We start from the raw sequence: 15,179 nt of genomic DNA, 5'->3' as shown, positions 1-15,179 counted from the left end.
AGTTAGCTGAATGAGGCGATGGGCGAATTCCCCACGTGTACCTATGGGCAGCTGTGACTTTCTCTTTACGGAACTTATGAACACTCGCCTGTCTCACCCCAACTGACAGTCTTCAGTGTAGCTGCAGCAACAGAGAATGGGGACGGTTCCCACCTTTCTCCCCCTCCACCCTGACTTTGCCCAGACAGGAGTAAGGGCTAACGGCCAAGCCCCCAGAACTCAATCTGCTGACTCTGTTCCTTGAGGTCAAACTAACTTGAGCTCGTTGCCCCCCAAGGCTAGAGAAGCTGCCTGGTTTACTTTTCAGGATGGGTCTCCATCTGGAAGCAGTAGGAAGTCAAAGCAAAAACCTCATTTACTTGCTGGGGAAATGTAAACAACTAAAGAGTCCACCGGGACAAGAGCAGAAAGAATTCCAGAGCGTAAGCCCCCTCCCAGGAAGCAAAAATCCAGGTAGTAAAAATAAGAAAGAGTAAAAAAAAAAAAAAAAAAAAAAAAAAGACTTTTTTTCAGGACTTCTAGACTTTTCCCTCACTCCTCCCACCATCTTAATATCTGCCATTCCTCTTTAGGGAGGCAAACTCAGGTCTGGGTCTACTAGGATAGACGAGTCTAGAAGGATACAGTGAGCATCCCTTAGGTAAGTCACAGTGAATTTCTCACTACCACACCAAGCTGAATCAAATCATCTGTTTCAGTCAAAGTTTTCCACAATATCCTTTGAGGCTGAAAATGCCTCTGTCTTAAGTTCGGTCCAGTTTTCATGAAAGCTATCAAACATGGGAGATAGAATAATCATTCTTTTTTCAAAAAACCAATACAGCAGATCGTGTCAGTGGATTTAGTGTTATTTGCACACAATATCCACGAAGATTTTGAGGGTGAAAATACTTAGGTATGAAGCTCAGTCCACAAACTTCTAAGAGAGCATGAGGCAACTTTTAATAAAAGACACATATAGAATAAGGCAGCTGAATTAGGAAATCACATAGTGGCAGTAATATTTCTTGAAAGTCAGGCTAGAGGCGAGATTAACCACGTATCTGAGATCAAGAAGGCAGCACTCGGAGTTCAGTGATACCCACTCCACCATGACTTCCACCCACTCTGCATTCCCAGCTGATAGCCTGTCTGGGGACTCGTGGCTGGTGAAGGTCCCCACCAGCTCTCCAGGAGGAACACAGAATGACTGACCGAGATGAAATGACATCTGGTGGGATATGGGACAACTTCTCCAAAATCTGGAAGGTACGATTTACCACTATGATGCCAATACTTCAAAGGCCATGGGACCATAGACCAATGTAGATCTGATTATCACCCAGGCATAAGGGACTAACTTGGCCTCTGCCTGTTGTTACTCAGAGGAAATGATCTTTGATGAAGATGTGTGTCCCATTCAGAGGGTGAAGAGTAAGTTATTATCAACAGTTTCAGATCAGATGGTGTAAGGTTCATTGTGCTCGGATTATGACTTAGGGGCTTATGAAAGGTATACTCCAAGAACTCACTTCTACATGCTGTGAGGACAACCCTGCCACAGTCAGAGAGCTGGCACCACAAAACAGAAACCCACAAGGCTGCCATCCCAGCACTGTATGAATCCAAAGGGGCTCCTCCTCGTCCCCAGATCTTCAAGACCCTGGGAGCCTCATCCTGGAGTTGCCACCTTCTAAACACCTCCCCAGCCCCCTGCTGCCCTTCCTTCCCCATGGCCACCCAGGTACTCATGAACTAGACTGTTCTGAGAGCTTCCTGCCTTGACCCTTTCGATCTTGCCTCCATGTATCACCCCCAGTTATGTTTCACAAAATCAAATGTAATCATGAATTCCACTGCCATCAATCATTTAATGACTTTCTCTCTATAGGTGGTAAAATTGAAACACCTTAGGTTGCCATCTGAAGACTTTAACAACAGACTATCATCTCTTTATTCCCACACAACATTACCACAGCCTTTTCTCCATCCCAACACGTCCCATGCTCTAAGTGCCCCTAAACTCTCTGTGCACCTGTTCTTTCTACATGATGAGGAAGCGATTTAGTGCCCGCTATGTGCCAAGAATATGAGAGTGAGTGGAAAAAGGAGAAACCCAGTTCCAACCATCATGGAATTTCCATGGAGGCTACAAAGGTTATAAGAATTGTTCAACGTGCTATGGGAGAAAGGCACGTGGGCTAGGAGAATAAATAATAGGTGGGAGTGACATAGGGGGCTCAGGAGAGGCTTTCCTAAATGAGACCTTTCTGGGCTGCAATCTGATGAGTGCACCAGGCAAAGGAAGACAAGAGTTCTATGCACACCTGAGTCTTCAGACCCATTCCTGTCCTTGGACGGTTATGGTTCTGCGACAACGTTCGTACAGTAATTGAGGAGAGGCATTTAGAAGTTTTTAGAGCAATTTGACAGAGTAATTTTCTATCTCTTGGATCTAATAAAATGCAAAGCTTGTATTTTGTGTCTTTTTTATTCATTTTATTTTTCTTGTATTTCATTTTTATTATCCTTATAAAAGCATCAGTCTGTGATGGATTAGAAAATTAAAGAACAACTATTCTTTCATCACAGATAGTATGAGGAGCACTGGCCCAGCCAGAAGGAAAATGTGAATTGCCCCCAGGGAGTTGGGCGGGGCACGGGAGAAAAATGAGGCTGGCGATGTGGATTCTGGGAGTATCAAGCTCATGCGTGATGACTAAAGTGGTGATTACTGTTGTCACCAGCTGGGGAGAGAGGATGGAATTGGAGAGACAGCCCCTAAGAGCTTCAGTGTGCAATGGCTGATTGAGAAAGATAAGCCTCTAAGGGAGGCAAGGGAGGAAAAGCCAGACAGGCTGAGTGACAAGACATGTGGAGTCTTCGAAGCCAAGAGGAGAGAGGGTTTCAAGTGGGGGGAGTGGTCGGCAGTGTTGAATCCCACTGAGAGAACAATGGACTGAAAACTGTCCCCTGAGTAGAGAGACATCAGGGTCACTGCTAGCTTTAGCAGAAGCAATGTGGTGGAGAGGTGGGAAGATCCGGAAAGAACAAAGCAAGGAAGTCAAGGGAAAAGATGAAGCCAGTTGCACAGCAGTGAAAAGGGAAGTGATTGGGTAGCTGGCAGTGGACATGGGCGCAAGTGTTGCTTTGGCTGGGGTCATTGTATTTTCATTTTAAGGAGAGAAATTTGAGCCTTTTTCAAAGATGATGGACTCCTGTTGAGAGGGAAGGGATGAATTTGGAAAACAGAGAAAACATAATCACTAATTAATGTTTTTGGAGAAAGTGGATGAAGTTGGTATCTAAAGTACAAGTAAGGAAAGGGAAGTCAATCCGCAGAAAATGATGGTCTTGTTGGAACCATGGGCTGTGAAATCTGCCTGAAATGGAAGGAAAGGAAGGAAGTGGGCACATCCATGCACTGAGGTGTTTGTGCGTCTGAAGAACAGTGATTACGGAAAAGAGGAACAAGACAACTAGAAGGAAAGAACGTTCTAGTGAGAGACGCGAATCCCTGATGTAGCAAATTTTGAAGAGAACACATAGCCCCACCTCTTTCCCATGTTATTGCATTTCTCTTTGATGTTTTATATTTCTTCCTCAAGCTCTGTTTTGAAGACTATTTCTTGTCTTTCGTGTCTTTGAAACTACAGAACGGAATCATTCTGAATTCTTCCACATTTTCTGGGAGGAGTCCTGATCTAAGGGATGCCCTTAGCATTGTCCACAGTAGCTAAATTCTGGAAGGAGCCGAGATGCCCTTCAACAGATGACTGGATTAAGAAGATGTGGTCCATATATACAATGGAATATTACTCAGCCATCAAAAAGAACGATTACCCAACATTTGCAGCAACGTGGACGGGACTGGAAGAGATTATGCTAAGTGAAATACGTCAAGCAGAGAAAGACAATTATCATATGGTTTCTCTCATTTATGGAACATAAGAAGTAGGAAGATCGGTAGGAGAAGAAAGGGAAGAAGGAAGGGGGGGTAAACAGAAGGGGGAATGAACCATGAGAGACTGTGGACTCTGGGAAACAAACTGAGGGTTTCAGAGGGGAGGGGGGTGGGGGATTGAGATAGACTGGTGATGGGTATTAAGGAGGGCACGTACTGCATGGAGCACTGGGTGTTACATGCAAATAATGAATGGTGGAACATTGCATCAAAAACCGGGGATGTACCGTATGGTGACTAATATAACAAAATAAAAATTATTTAAAAAAATAAGGGATGCTCTTCCTCCCTTTGCTTCCACTGCTTTATTTCAAGGTTGGCGTAAATGTGTGCTGGTTGACTTGCGCACATTTGCTCTCTGCTCTGATGCTGTGCTCTTGTCTCTTGGTTATTAATCTTCTCTGCAGCATTTCCATCCAGACCAACTATTGCTAAAGAACAGGGAGGGGAAGGGTGAGGCCAAGGACCTAAGGCAGTTCTAGTATGGGTCTGGATTTGTTTCCAACACTCGACTAAATTAGACGTGTCTTCTGCCATGAGCCAGTGTTCACACTTGGGGGAGTCAGGGAAGCTCACATTGGGCCCTTAGAGTCCCAAAACTCTGTCCATCAACGCCATGGCTCCCCTCACCCTGCTCACCTAATGCAATCCCTTGCCTGGAAACCCAGCCATAAGCAACTCTACCTCCCCTTCTTGTCGTAATGGAACAGGAGCTATCCCTGGGGACTCTTCTCTTCCACTCATATGTCTCATCCATCTAATCAAAGAATCATTACATGGGCCTTTGAGAATTATGCCACTTACTTTTTGAGCAGGGATCACAGATTGGCAGCCCACAGATGGAATCCAGCTGGCAGATAATTTTGTTTGGCCCACACAGTGTTTGAAAGATAGGAACATTTCATATAAAAATCCATCTTTCCAGCTTCTTTAAAAAAAAAAATCAGATATCTGGCAATCCTCAATCGCAATTTTTCTGCGTGGCAAAAACTGGCTAGGTCTGAGCTGTGGCTGTCCTCTTCAGATGGGAATGCTATTTACTTTCACCCTCCCTACTCCCGATTGCCTTGCATTCAGCCCCCTTCAGACTTTGGGGCTCCCCCGCCCCTGGGTTTAGACGAGCTACATGGCATTGCTCACATCCTCTTTCCCTGAGTCCACATTATACTCTGGCAGATCATTCTTACACTTTATGTTTGGGGTTTATGGCTGTGTTCTATTTTTTTTTTCCCTTCTCTCTCAAGGTGGATTTTCTTCTCTACTTTTTGTTATCTGAACTTTTTGGAGTTACTTCTTCTGTTTGTCACTCCTTTTATTATTTAGTATATGTTGGGGAGGGATAGAGTAAAAATGCTTTTTCATTTCGTCATAAAAACCTGACGTCTTCCTGACTTTTCGATATTTCCTACTCCTACAATGGGCAGTAATAAAACAGACTGCAAAATGTCTGAGTGTCAGAAATGATGCAACTGTTGATAAAGGGCTTGAAGCCCTACGGAATGAACTTGCTGTAATATCACACACAATAACTTAGGAGTGATTTATGCATTAACGAAAGAATCGAGCGACAGAACAGAAAGAACTCTGAACAAATCTGTTATCCTTTATGCTTCATTTTCCTTTGGTTCTCATGGTAATCTAAATATGCAAAAAGATGCAAATAGCTTCTTTTAGAAAATATTTAAACACTGTATCAGAAGATAAAGGCAACTTCTACTGTCCGTTCTTAGCTGGAGGCAACCCCAGGATGCCCTGAGAATGATTAAAGGTAGGCAAGGGGATTTGAGCCTTTTTTGAAGAGAGAAGATCTATACCTTCAAAGATAATGAAATGTTGAGCAGAGTTTGACCCCATCGCCTCCCAGTGGGAAGAGGTTCAAGCCTCCTCAGCAGCCTCCCTGCCTCCATTCTTGCCCCTCTGTAGCCCATTCCCCCCCAGAGCAGGCGGGGTTCTATAAAAACAATTGTGCTAATATTCATTGTTCAAAACCTTCCCTGGCTTCTCGTGCACTTAAAAGAACCTCTTTCTCATGGCCCCCAAAGACCTACAGAATCAGTCACTGCCCCACCCTGGCCTCTGAGGCTTCTCCCCATCTTGCCCCCTTCCTCCTCATGCACCATGTACACTGACCTCCTTTCTGTTCCAGAACAAAACACATGTGCTCTGGCCATGGGGCTTTCTCGCTTGCCATTCCGCATACCTCTCCCCGAGGTAACTCTTTCATGGCTTGGCTCCTCCTTGTCATTTGGGACTCAGTTCTCATGTCACTGTGCCACAGGGCTGTCCTCTGATCACCCAGACTAGCAGTATCTCAGTTACTAACCCAGCCCACTCCTCTCACGATCTTCACAGTACTCACCATCTGAAATCACCTTGGTCATTCATTCGTCTGTATCAGCCTCCATCAAGACTGTCTCCCTGAGAACAGGGACCATGTCCCCCTTCTTCACTACTATTGCCCCAGCTCACTGGCTGAATGACTGAATTTTATAGGTGACAAAACGGGATTTACAGAAGAACATGGCTCATGCAAAGTTCCACAGCTCGTCAGAGCTCATCATGTAATCCATACCTCCAGAACCTTCTCCGTCATCCCTTAGGTCAGTAAAAGAGAAACCTCACTGGGAATGCTTAGAAGATATGGAAGGGTAGGGGCGCCTGGGTGGCACAGCGGTTAAGCGTCTGCCTTCGGCTCAGGGCGTGATCCCAGCGTGATGGGATCGAGCCCCACATCAGGCTCCTCTGCTAGGAGCCTGCTTCTTCCTCTCCCACTCCCCCTGCTTGTGTTCCCTCTCTCGCTGGCTGTCTCTATCTCTCTGCCGAATAAATAAATAAAATCTTTAAAAAAAAAAAAAAAAGAAGAAGATATGGAAGGGTAAAGATGGTGAGCCATATTTTTATTTTGTCGATCTCAGTCAATATTTTTATTTTGTAAGACTGTACCACCACCACCACAAATATACGTATTTTAATATGTGCTTAATTAAATATATATTAATGTAGAAATATATATTTACATGCTATGCATTATATATATAATGTGTGTTTGTTCGTATCTGGCGATAAAGTCTCTTCAAAGAAAATGCTCTGATAAATCCTAAAGGCTGCCCACTGAGTTCATTAAATTTACTAAGAATTATTTAGGATCCTTCTCATCAACAGAGATTTACTTGATTGCACTACATTTACCATTATAACTGAATGCGGTCTTTATCAGCTGTTTGTATTAATATTTATTTTCAAAGAAATGGCAGGCAATGATCCTAGTTAGCATTGCTCATGGGGCTTCACCCACTTATAGCGATAAGATTCATAATATAGCAATAATAATGCCATTCAAGTTAAATGTATATAATTTCTTTGTCCTCCTAAGACGTCAAATTGCCAGTGAGCTTAAATTTTCTTTTTCAGACTCCCATGAATAAGCAATTAACCGCCAGGATTGCTAATTGAGTAAATTACTCCTGAGTGACTCTAGGGCCAGAAGAATCCCTGTAAACTGATGGTATGAATCTTCCCTTTGACAAAAACTCAGAGCTATATTCAAAGCCAAGAACTGTGGCATAGCAGCTTACTAGGATACAGGGGAAAAAACAACCAAATAAAGTTAAAAAAAAAAAAAAAAGAGTTGTCTCAGGGAAACAAACATGAAAGTTTCTTCTAATAAGAGCTACAGAAGAGTCTACTAGAAAGGAAATGTTCCCCTCTCCGGGACATCAATCTTTAAAAAGGGGGTTTGGGGGAAGGGCATGGATTGCATCCAGTGTGGGACAATTCATTCCTAAGAGCGACAGCCTCTTTAAACACTCACAGGACTGGAAAGGGTTTGCAATCTCCAACTCCAGCAGGAAAACAGGGGTCTTTAACCCATGGTGTCAAGTCTCCCGGGAAGGGGGCTGTCAGCCTCTTCACTGCCTACCAAGCTTCCAACACAGTGGGAGCTCAGAAGGGAGGTTGGCTAACCAAGCACTTTGACAGTACAGAAATGGTCCCCGGTGCCTCACCGAAATTTCCAGTGTCGCACTCAACTCAAATGCACATTCTCTATCTACAGTTCAAGCGGAAAATGGAGCAAGGTATGCAGATTTAGAAGAGGGTCCAGACAGAAGGGTCAGGAGACCATGGTCTTCCTGAAGCCTTGACTCCCAATGAAGCTACTCCGGGAGTCAGGGCAAGAGAGGCAGGAGCTCTGAATTCAAGGCAAAACTTGAGAAGTACGCTTTAAGGAACATCAATCACTCTGTGTTCTTGCTTTGGAATCAGGGGACAACATGATCTTTAGGACTTGAAAAATCTGCTTTCTTTTTGGACCATAAATGAACCAAGTCAACGAGGCCATTAGCCTGAGAAATCGGCACTGACATTCCTAAATATTTTATTTACAAAAAGAAAAAAAGTAAAGTCCTCTAGTCTCAGCTCCAGAAAAAAAATGTACATCAAGCATTCTGCATGCAGCCCATTCACCACTTTACCGGGTCAGCGAACTGAAACCTACTTCTTCCTGTGTGATAATTCCAGGTGGATATGGAGAAGTGTCTCAACACAGCTAGAGTGAGTTTGAAAGTGTCTTCCAGAGTGTTTTGGTGAAGGGATTATATAAACCCAGGGATGTACTGACTCTTCCAATGTACGCATGTTTTAAGTAGCAGCAGAGACTATGGGTGATCCCTAGCGCTAGAATTATTAATAATTATTAATTATTAAGTAGAGTACATTGAGTGTGAGAAAGGGAAAAGAGGACTTCCCCATCAATTCAAGTCACTTGTCTTTCTGTTCAAAAACCTCCAATGACATCAACATCCTATCACGGTCAAATCTATCTTTCAAGACCCCTGTGAATCTGATGTTCCCTCCAACCCTACGTCACCCTCTGCTCCTGGAGACATGCCTTCTACCCAAGGGTGGCTGGCTGTCTGGTCTCGCAAGCTCTCCAGTAATATTTCTTCACCCCATACTCTTTTTCTTCATCCCCAAGATCTTTTTTTCCAAATCCAGATCAGCTCAAACCCCCCTTCCTTGACAATCCCAGCCTTCGCTGATACTTTTCTAATGGGACCACCTCCAGATCAGACACTATGTGCTTTACATTTCACATTCTCCTCTCTAACTAAAAATGAAAATTTCATGAACATAGGATCGAATATCTCCTATTTCTTCATGAAGGAAAAAGTCTTGGCAAAATTGCGAGGACTTAGCAGGTCACAAATAAATTCTGGTTATTTGTCGTCCTAATCGCTGACTATTATTACACATACTAAATCCCATGGCAATAAATACAATTCATCAGGAATATTTTTGACTAATTTGCCAAAGCGCAATTAATGGTTCACTTATTTATAATATTAAAGTAACACAGTCAAAAACTAAGCTAGTTCATGAACTATATCTAGAACCATCATTGTTACGATGATGATTCTTGTACTCATTCACTCCCATGGAATTTGAATTTAAACTTTCCTACTTGGTAACATGTCGTACATAAGTATAAGAAAATCTGGGAAATCTCCTAAGAAAAGCCTACAAGAACTCTCTTCTCCAAATTATAAGTCAGCCAGCAGGATTCCCCAGGCAGAAGGCAAGAATGGAAGTGCATTTTCTCTCCCTCTCTCAGAACCTAAAAGTCCTTGTTGTTTTTCTTCCTTCACTCTCTGGTTCCAAAATTCATCTCTTGAAAGCAGTTGGGTCTAACAGAGAGCATCTTAAAAAATTGTATATCAACTTCCTTACCTCTTCCTCCAGGGAGTCCTGTGCGGAGGGAGGAGAAATGTGAATTTCTTCATTATTGCAGAAGTAGCATTTTCAAGAGCTCCAAGAAGGTGCAGTTAGCTGTGGCTGGTGCTGCTGCTGGTTGATCACTTTCCCTGCAGCAGGAGAGAGGGGGAAGAGAAGGGGATACCTGATCAGATAGTTTTTCTCTTACTTGTGAAGGATCTGCTCTGGGAAGGCAGAGGTTCAAAGGTCATACCCTTCGTGCAACACAGGAAGAGGAGAGGGCTGTCCTACCAGTTTCTTACAGAGATAACATTACCAAAGAACACAAAATCCCCCAGGAGCAAAGTTCACCTGAGGGTCCAGTTCAAGTACTTTACTTTAGGTTGGTCTTAATGAGTGGAAAACTCATGTTCAGTATGCTGATGTGAGCCAAGTTTTGAACAGACGAGTTTTCAAAAGCTTGCTTGCCCCCAACCTGAAATTCTCAACTCTTTAGTTATTCTTTTGTTTGGTAGGTTATTTCCGGGAAACCATGTTTAAAACACACCTGCAGGGGCAGCTCAGTCAGTTGAGTGTAGGACTTTGGGGTTGAGCTCAAGTCATGATCTCAGGGTCCTGGGATTGAGCCCCGCATCAGCCCCGCGCTCAGCAGGGAGTCTGCTAGCCATTCCCTCTCCCTCCCCCTACTTGCACACACTCTCTCTCTTACTCTCTAAAATAAATAAATCTTTAAAAATAAATAAATAAAAAGAAAATGCAACTGTGGTCCAGATGGTAGATGAGAATCCTTCCCATTCCAGCCCTCCTCAAACCTGAGTAGGATTGGCTCTAATGCAGCCAGGAGAAAGGTAATGCTCTCCTGACGATTTCTACTAATTCTCAAAGGCTTACGTCCTTCTGGCTGAATCTCCCCTCCTCCTCCTCCAGCATCCATTGTCATGTGACCCTCTACGACGATTTACCAACGTACACATACACAATCCATTCACCAAGCACTTCGGGAGTTCAGTCAACTTTTACTTGAAGATTTGGGTGACCTCAGAGCATAGAGTCTTCTATTACCTTCTCTCCAACCCTACTTGTCTGCCCCACAGCCTCCACTTGTCTCCTTCCTTGCCCTCATTCCATTTCCATCCCCCTCCCATCTCTCTTTCTCTTCTCCCTCCCTCCCTTTCCCTCACTCTCTAGAACAAAATGAATGGCTCTTCTCTTCTTAGCCGTAGCTGAACCTGAGTCCTCTGGTACGTTAACATCCTTGTGGTTATGCCATTTTCCTGCAGGACATCCAAGTATTTCTTCCAAAGTCAAGGCTTTCTCTTACAGGAATTCTGATCAATATTTTGTTCACCTCTTCACCTTCACAGCCCAATGTGATAAAGTAAGCCACTGATACTGATACCCAGGTTGATAAAATCAGTAAAGAAGAGGAGAGTTGAAGGGAATGGGAACCTGAGCTTTCGTAGAAGAGAAAGCCAAGTGAAACCACCCACCCAGAGCCTAGGGAAGCCATAAAAGGATCCTGAAAATACTGATGGCAAAGTACTTGAAGTCAAATCGCACCTCCTTCTCAGTTGTACCATCAAGGTCTCAATTAAGAACCTTAACTTTCTAACTACCATTTTGTCATGTTTGCACCTTGGCTTTTTATAAGGGAAAACTCTGACTCAATTGAAAGCCATTACCTCTAAAGAAATCCCCAGCACCCAAGTGAAATAATGGAAATATTTTTTTCCAGTTACTTGGGTTCATTTGCGGAGCCTGAAAGCTGCTTGTAACCTAGCCCTTACCTACCACACTTCCAGCCACAGATGCTACAGGGCTTCATGACCCAGCAACTCCGCGCTCAGGTTGGTCCCTCCAACACTGCGTGCTGTGACTCCCTGCCTTCGCTGTGCTGGCCCTTTGCTCGGACTATCCTTTGCTCCTGTCCAGCCTCCAAAACTAGAACCAGGTGTCTCTTTTCCTGGGAAGGCTTTCCCGATCTGCCTTTTTGTGGTGGTTTTGGCTCCTCTAGGTACCCATGTAAATATTTATCTTCTAGCTTTGTGCCTTTTACATTGCATTTTAATGATCTGTTCACATGTGCTTCTCCTCTGCTGGAGGGTGATATCCTGGAAAGCGTGGCTAGCATCTTATTTAGTCCCACATCCCCGATGCTTACTAACAAAGCCTTTTCCATACAAAGTATCTGATAAATGTTAACTGCAAGAAAATAAACCACTGAGCCTCCATCAAAATAAAAAGCTTCTGCACAGCAATGGAAACAATCAACAAAACTAAAAGGTGGCCTACAGAATGGGAGAAGGTATTTGCAAATGAGCTCTTATAAAAGTTTACTACGCAAAACACAGAAAGAACTTCTACAACTCAACACGCAAAAAACAAATAATCCAGTAAAGAAAGGAACAGAAGACATGAACAGACATTTCTCCAAAGAAGACATCCACATGGCAGACACATGAAAAGATGTCAGCATCACTCATCATCAGGGAAATGCAAATCAAAACTACAGTGAGCTATCGCCTCGCCTCTGTCTGAATGGCTAAAATCAACAACGCAAGAAACAACAAGTGTTGACAAGCACATGGAAAAGAAGGAACCCTCTTTCACTGCTGGTGGGGATGCAAACTGGTGCAGTCACTGTGGAAAACGGAACCGAGGTTCCTCGAAAAGTTAAAAATACAGCTACCCTACGATCCAGGAATCACACTACTGGGTGTTTACCTAAAGAATACAAAAACACCAGTTCAAAGGGATACATGCACCTTTATATCTACTGGCAATTTATGGAGGCAGCCCAAGTATCCATTAATAGATGAATGTATAAAGATGTGGGTGTGTGTGTGTGTGTGTGTGTGTATTTTTTCAGCCATAAAAAAGAACGAAATCTTGTCATTTGCAACAACATGGATAGAGCTAGAGAGTATAATGCTAAGCAAAATAAGTCAGAGAAAGAAAATTCCATAATGATTTCATTCATATGTGGAATTTAAGAAACAAGTGAGGAAAGGAAGAAGAAAAAGAGAGGCAAACCAAGAAACAGACTCTTAACTATAGAGAACAAACAAATGGTTACCAGAGGGGAGTGGGAGTGGGGATGGGGGAAATAAGTGATGCGGATTAAGAAGGACACTTGCGGGGGCACCTGGGTGGCTCAGCCATTAAGCGTCAGCCTTCGGCTCAGGTCATGATCCCAGGGTCCTGGGATCGAGCCCCGCCTCAGGCTCCCTGCTCAGCGGGAAGACTGCTTCTCCCTCTGCCACTCCCCCTGCTTGTGTTCCCTCTCTCACTGCGGCTCTCTGTGTCAAATAAATAAAATCTTAAAAAATAAAAAAATAAAATAAAACCCAAGAATCTTAATAATTTCATCCTGATCAGATTCTGTAAGATCAGAGATTTTAGAGTTTGGCATCTTACATTATAAAGATGAAATTTAACTACTATGAGAAAACACAATATAAGTTATATTCAGGCTCCTGTATTAGTCCATTGATCCCAAAATCTCACTTGCTTACAGGGCTGTGTAGATGTGCCTAAGTTCGGATTAGGACTCTACTACTTATTAGATTTAGAGGCATTTGTTAGATCTCCTTTATCTGCCATTTCATCAATAAAATTAGAATTTTAAAAAATTTTAACTTCATGTTATTTCCCTCTATTTTCATAAGCCATTTGAGAAATAACCATTTCCATTTTTTGCAACTTGCAACCCACCCAGTTACAGTGTTTGTAAATCACCCTTAAACTATTATAGTATTACATAAGTTAAAGCAACCCTCCAAAAAACACAGAGCTGCCCTCACTGCAGATACATTACTCCAGCAGGGGACAGCTATTTAATCTGAGAGTCAGCTTTCCTTCCCTGTCTTGGTCAACATCAGAGGCTCCCCTCCAAAGCTCAAGCAATTTCAGTATTATATTTATTGGTGAAAAGAGTGATATTAAGACTTGCGCACTGCGACGCCTGGGTGGTCAGTTGGTTAAGCATCTGCCTTCAGCTCAGGTCGTGATCCCAGGGTTCTGGGATCGAGCCCTGCATTGGGCTCCCTGCTCAGTGGAGACCTGCTTTTCCCTCTGCCTGCTGCTCCCCCTCCTTGGGCACTCCTTCTCACATCAAGAAATAAAATCTTTAAAAAAAAATGCACTAATGTCACCAAAATGGCAGAATACATGTTTTCTACTATCTCCTACAAAGAACGCCAATTTTAACAACTACCAAGAGAGTGCCTCTGTGAAAATCAGGGAGTCTAGTGGAGAAGTTCCAGCACACCACTGGAGCAAAAAATATCTAATATTAGATGTAATGAAGAGGGTAAAAAAAACAACAGTTCCATTTTACTTCTGTCATTCTTCTCCCAAGGCAGTACAGTGCCAAGAGAGAACTTTCTGGCTCCTGGTTTCGCCTGTAGGAGAAATGAGGGTACGTGAGTGAAGAACACCCAGCTTCTCCAGCCGTTCAGGATGCTTCCAAAGAGTCCCATTTCTTTCTCACCCCATCCAGAATTCTGAGGTGTGCCAAGTGACTGGGGGACAGAGAGTGGCTAGGTCTCACGGAGGGCATCAAAGGGACACAGATCCTACTAACCGTTTCGTGGACTCCATTAGGAAGCCCATCCCTAAACCGCTGGGGTGCCTCGCCTACAATCCTACCAACTGGCTTGCAGGCAGTTACACATTCATTCAACAAATAATCTCTGACTTCCTCCTAAGTGCCAGAGCTCTGCTAGGTGTCAATCAAACTGGACACCATCTTTGCTCTCGTGGGTTTTCAATCGATTGGGAAGGTAAATTGAATTAACTAACTAATTATAATCAGAACCTGTGAGAAGTGCTTCTAAAATAATGTATAGGCAACTCTGGGAGGATTTTCAGGCAGAATTATATTAGGGATTAAGGAATTCATACTTAAATTGAGACCAGAGGAATTACTAGAAATTTACTATTTGGGGGCTGGAGAGATATTGTGGACAATGGGGAGAATTCATGAAAAAAGCCATGAAGCAGAAAACAGGTTGGCAAGGCAAGCAAACATCAGGAAAGCACTGATTTTCCTTATGTACTTATGTGAGGGGGACAAGGGCATAAGAGGATACCAGAGAGAGAAACAGGACCCAGAGAGACCCATGGCCTTATATACATATTAAAGATTTTATATTATCTGTGCATTGAGCACTCTTAAAAGGTTTTATTTTTTTTTTTTAAGATTTTATTTATTCAGAGAGAGACAGCAAGAGCATAGGCTTGGGGAAGAGGAGAAGGAGAGAGGAAATCTCAAGCAGACTTTGTGCCGAGGGCAGAGTCCAACATGGGGCTCAATCCCGACTCGGGGCTTGATCCCAAGACCCTGAGATCATGACCTGTGCCAAAATCAAGAGTTAGAGCTTAACTGACTGAGTCAACCAGGCACCCTCCTCTTAAAAGGTTTTAAGTCAGGGACACAATTTTGTCTCATTTATTTATATTATCAGAGCATTGCTCCAACTTTTCTCTAAAGAACGTAGATAATGGGAATACAAGAGGGGGA

This window comes from Ursus maritimus, unplaced genomic scaffold (assembly GCF_017311325.1).
Source record: "Ursus maritimus isolate PB19 unplaced genomic scaffold, ASM1731132v1 scaffold_5, whole genome shotgun sequence".
Classification (NCBI taxonomy): Eukaryota; Metazoa; Chordata; class Mammalia; order Carnivora; family Ursidae; genus Ursus; species Ursus maritimus.
The sequence above is the reverse complement of the archived record's forward strand: the minus strand, read 5'-3'. Positions refer to the sequence as shown.